The sequence below is a fragment of the Struthio camelus genome, chromosome 18, assembly GCF_040807025.1.
Source record: "Struthio camelus isolate bStrCam1 chromosome 18, bStrCam1.hap1, whole genome shotgun sequence".
Classification (NCBI taxonomy): domain Eukaryota; kingdom Metazoa; phylum Chordata; class Aves; order Struthioniformes; family Struthionidae; genus Struthio; species Struthio camelus.
The window spans coordinates 3,573,668-3,579,667 of NC_090959.1; positions in this window are offsets into that span (position 1 = coordinate 3,573,668).

Genomic DNA, 6,000 nt, shown 5'->3' on the forward strand with positions numbered 1-6,000 from the left:
TCACTTCAGCAGCAGCTTATTTGTGCATTATTTGAATTTATAAGTGATTGACTTAAGGCCAGCCAGAATGAATGTCTCCTAAAGGAAAAGGACAGAAGTGGACTGGGTTGTAAAAATACATTCCAGGAAATCCACTCTCTCACACAAACAGAGCAAAGATACTCTGTTAAATGTACAGTCTTGCCATTATGACTGCATCCTCAATAGTTTTGCTGAAACAAATGTGTCAGTCAGACATCCTCACTACCATATGCTATGCAAACAGAAGCATAAAGTAGACTAGTGGAAACATCAGAGGGATTAGTAAATGTGCTATTCAGTATTTTTTTAATTAGCATGTTATTATACAAGCTATGAAAGATTTTCAAACATGAGAACAATCAGCTGGGTTAAGTTAAGCTGTGCAACTCATCCATACTCCTAACTGGGTTTTCTGTATGGTCATGGTTGAAAAATGGAAGCCTAAAATTTTGCATAGTTTTCTTCCTGGGCTTGTGAGTTTAAAAAGGTACTATTCCAGGCACATCTAGGCATTGCTTACAGAAACGTTATGAAGTTGCTTTTACCTCTGACATCCTGAGAATTTAGTTGGTGGCCTTGAGCTGAAGTTTACTGCGGTCAGTCTTGCAGTAAGGATCTTATTTGCTTTTTGAAATAGTCGAGAACCAAAAAGTCCAAAATTATATTTGAATAAGATATTTGGTCTTATTTTCAGTTGCTAATATAACAGAAGCAAGCTGAAACATCTCTTTCTTCACAAGGTGAGGAAAACTATTCAATCGATAGCTTTTTCAAGCTCACTATATCTGGAAGGTCCAGAGAGGGGCTGAAAAAAGTAAAATGCAATGAAGACAGCAAATCTACAATGCAGGTCAGAGCCATTCAGTAAATTACAAGGGACAGTAACATGAGAATGGCTTCATTAGTCATGTGTTTTTACAGGTGCCAGTGCATTGACAGTCAGTGTCATGGATGATCAAAACAGACTTTTACAACTCACTTTGTGACTGCACCCAATATCACATCATCCAAAACAGACAGTGGTATAGTCCTTCTGTTTCACATTATGAACTTAACTGGTCCTGGGAGCAAAGTAACGCTGTGAGGCCATTATCGCTCATGGAAAGCAAGGAATTTTGCTTTCTGATGTGGCAGCACTACTGCCATCGTAGTTTCAGAGCCTAAATGCTTCCTAGTATTGATCCCAGTCCTTCAGAAGCATCTAGCCCAAAGGAAGCATGAGGCTCTGAGGAGTAGATGGAAATGAGGCTATTAAAAGGTCTTCAGACATCTCCACAGACGAGGAAGCAGTACATTGCTTTTCTGGTTTCATATTCCAGTTTAGACTTGTCTCTCTCTGTAAAACTAAGGAAACAACCTTGAACTGGACCCCCTGGGACCCTGAACTCCAAGTTAGATGTCCAGTTTTCCAAGACAGTGCACAAACAGACCAGGATCCTCACAAATCAGCCAACAAAATATGACCAGGAAGAAGCAGTTCTGTCCCCCACCAATCTAGAGCCAGACCACTTAGCATATAGAAAATCAAAGTTTGAAAATGAACCTCCAGTTCATTTCTTCCTCCAGAGCCCAGAGGTGAACCCAGATTGCCCATTTCTTTGCACGCATCCTAGTAACGAGGCTTCCTAGATGCAAAGGGGACAGCAGGATACTCAGTGTCTTCCTCTGAAGCTGCCCTACTTTGTGTAAAATACTGAAACCGTTCGAGCAGAGGTACTCAGGTCTCTGAGGAGAATGGTCTCACTGCCAATCTGTAGAATCTCTCTCTTTCCCTCCGGCTCAGTGACTTCTGAGGCCCTGCACTGCTGTGTATGTGCCTGCCACAGAAATACAGGTGACGTGGGAAACTTCACTGGTGGAAACTCAGGCCGTAGCTAAGCAAAGTCTGAAGGATCTGAGGAGTTTTGCCATAAAACCATACATTTCATTTTGCCCCAGGCTAAGAGAAGATACTAAGTACCCAATTCCCATTAATTTCAGGCACTTGAACATCTTTGGCAATTCAGGTCTTCATTTCTGTGTTTTTTTCTTATTACTTCCTTTGTCTGTAGAAGTTATGAGTGCTTTGGAAGAGAAATGTTTCTTAGCATGTGCGTAGGTTGTACTCACTACTGCAGGACCTGATGGTGCTATACAGTCAATGTAGCAAATGCACCACCACAGTGTTCAGTCTTCCTTGAGAACTAACTCTGATAAATGAGCAGTTGTTTTTTTTTTTTAAAAAAAAAAAGGAAGTAATCAGTTTCTGAGTCATCCAAGAATTCAAATGGATCTAAGAAGGGAAAAGTGCTGAAAATGTGAAAAATATCTTTTTTAACACAGCCAGATGATTCAGCTATGCAACAAATCAGGATAAATACATCTCGAATGAAGATCAAGCATGGCTTTCTTTACTAATAATAGTATTTTTAGATTGTTAGTAGCATAACATTGCCTTACCAGCACTAATTCCAGGTCCACCTATCTTCAAGATATTCTAAAATTAAAAAATGTGTTGGTTCCAGAATGCTGTTCCTGTTTCTCAGAAACTGCATGAGAAGAAATTCACCAAGAAGATTGTTTACAGCCTGAGCGTGCAAGGCATAGCCACACTTAAAATCTGGCATAACAAAAACAACACTTGATTTGATCCAGACATAGCTGAGTTGCTAAACCTAGTGCTTTAACAATGTGTTAATCTTTGGGAAACTGACAGCAATTTAATTGTCTATCTATCACCAGAAAGACAAAACTCTGCAGGAGCTCAAAAATCTGTGGATATATACTCAAGTCCATACTTCTGCATGAAAACAAAGATTTCCCTGAACCCTCTCTAAAAAGAAAAGCAGAGGTGTGCTTGCTTTGCTAAGTGCAAATCTGGCTGAACTGCCAGATTTCAGCACCAAACACATTTATGAATGAGTAGCTGAACACTCTCTCGGGGAGTATTCATGCTGCTTAAGTGCATTTGCGTTTGGCTTGATCTGGGAGGTAATGGATCTCCAGCCGGCTGCATGGTGGGCCACTCCTACAGTTGTAATCATGTAATCATGGTTGCACTAATTGTAGGTACCAATCTGCTGCAGCTTGCCAGAACAAGCAATGTTAAAGGCAGCCTACCTCCCTGTCTCATCTTTAAAAGCTCTCATAGCAACAGGTTCTGTGCAGTCAGCTCCATGACTGTTAATTTTTACAGAAGGGAAAGGCCTCAACTGGTTCCCAGCTTCAGATGTTTGAAGGAAACTTGGATCCAAACAGAGCAAGTGCCAATGCTCCCTTTCCCTCATTCCTACTGTGTAGCATGTATGTAAGTCCAGATGTGGCCCTATTTATCTGCAGAAGCTAATCTCCCCTTCCAACAAGAGACACGACAAAAGAGTTTGGCTCTGGTTGGTGCTTCTCTTTGCAGCCTGTGTAAATGATGGACACACGCTGAATACAGTATCTAATAGAAGATTCTGTATTACACCAATAAGCCAAACAGAAAACAGATTACCAGTCACAAAACCATCAAGGAAGGCATGAATGAGACAACCTTAAAGAAAAAAAAAGAAAAAGGAAATATCTAGTAACATCCTTGTGGGCACTAGGCCAAAGGAGGAGAAAGCATTGCTAGTGGCTATGGGGTTCTCTATGGAGGGACAGGACAAGGTTTCAGATAGCCCAAGGTTTCTGACCACGCATTTAACAGTCTTTGTCTTTGAGCTACCAGTAGAAAACTAAATACAAATTAGTTCCCACCTGTGGTTGTGTTTGAACAGAAGACTGCAGGTCCAGAAAAGAAACACATACAGTGGAAAGGGGAACAAGACTCCCTTTTTCCCACATCTGTCAATAGCACCACGATCTTCATAGTGCAGCTGCCTGAAAAAGCTTGGGCTCCCAAAGAGCAGTAAGAGGTTTCCCACAAGTATTTCTTTCACAGTTAAGAATGCTATGAAATCCTCAATAAGTAAATATACGACTTTGTATTGAATACTTACCTTTCTTTGTGCTGAGCCAAGTGGGAAAGAAAACAGGAATCATGAGCCCAAGTTTCAGAAGACAAAATCTTTCTCTGATCACCCTGATCCTGAACCACATCTAGCTGAAGACCTACACAAAGTAGCTGAAACATGCCTGAAGCTTTATGAAGCTTTGATTCACACCCAGCTGCTTTGATGCACACACTAGCATTCTAATTCTGCTGCATTTCCCATTCCACACAATAGATTTCTCTTTTAACTTTCAGTGGGTGATGGCAGAAGAGTTTGGGCTCAGAAGAAGTTATCCATCCGCATCTACATCTGCAAAATGATCAAGCTTCTTAACTACTACAATACGCTCTAATTGCCTATGAAGTTTGCACTGCGAGAAAGCAATGTGTTCTGTATCCTTCTTACTGTATAAAAACTCTTGAGAGTTTGTTTCATTTTTGTCGAGTTCCCAAGTCACAGTGCAGCTTGGGGGACCAAATGCTGGACTGAAGCCTTGCAGAAAGGCTGCAGTGGTTATTTGAAATGCTCTGAAATTAATCAGTTCAGGAGAATGATTTGAATCATCCCCTGGTGAAGGGACAGGTTTTGGCTTTGAAAATGTCCATGACGAGACCTTTTCCAGCTGCCTAGCTTTCAGGAATTCCTGCAAATGCATCTGTATTACTGCATTAGCCCTTTTCTCCCTGACATACGAGCAGTATATCCCTGCCAACATCGCTGGGAAAATATCAAGGAATAAAATTCCTCTCTAGATACCCCCTTTACCTGAAAAGCTTATCAAAAATTGGGAACTCAGCACTCTAAAATTTCTTGGACAATTTCCCTGCAGTCCTTTTGCCTTTCAGAACAAATGTTTCACAGTTTTGTTCTCACTGACAGTGATTTTGGAGCTATTGTTCTGCCCTCGATTACACATTGCTCCGGAAGCACAGGCTGGAGCCCAGGAATCCTGACATTTCCACTGCTGCTCACAGACACTCCTGCGAGCCTCCAGCACAGAGTGAATCATGTCCCTCTTCAGGACACAGCTTAGGTGATTTTCTACGCCTGCTCGTGACTGCTGCCACAGTTGAAGTGGATGAGGTTAACACAGATTTGTGCAGTAACTCAAAGGCATTGGTACTGAGCACAGGGTACCAGAAGATAATAGACAAGGCTACCGAGCCAGCACACAGCAGGGAAGTATCTTGAAGGTGGTATCTGTGAGGGACAGCAGCTCCTGGTCTCCGTTCTGTTTCAGTTCACAGGAGGGGCTGGGAATCTCTGAAAAATCTCATCAATACATTGACTAAATTAAGGATGTTACCAGGAGGAGAGAAAATTCAATCCACTATCTATTGTTATCACTCCCTTTTTCTGGAAGAAACAGACAGTCTTCTGTTTCATGATCAAATTTATGACTTCTATTACTGCGGCAGTGAATAAACCCAACCACAGCAACTGGTAAGGATTAGTCATCATTGACAAAGATATATGCAGCCCACATAAAGAAGTCGTATTTAGCTCATCAGATCGCTGGTAACTTTTGAAAAGTATGACATTTCTTTTGTCTCTGACTGTTGCTTTCCCCCTGCATGTCTTTCTCTTTTAAAAGTTTCAGCTTCTGTTACTTGTTTTCCCTTCCTGCAGAGGTAAGCAAGGAAGATGCACCACTTTAAATTTTTCACTTAGCCTTATGGTTTAGCAAATACAGGTGAGGGTGAGTATAGCAAGAGCAGAGACCTACAGGTAGGAAAGTGAGGCATGGGACTGGAGAACAGTGAATTCACAGCTGCATCTACTACAGGATCTGGCCCTTGCAGAACTCAAGGTCCCATCAAGAATTAACTACAATTCAGCTGCCAGGAGAGGAGTGGGAGATTAAGAAGCCATCTTAGATCACAGGCCGTAAGAAATAAGTCCAAAAGATATTCTAACTTACCACCTGGGCATGTGCTCAGGGGAACATGATCTCAGCATTGAGATCCCCAAGAACAAACACAGCCAGGGCATGAAATGTCCAGCTTTCCCAAGATTTTGGCTA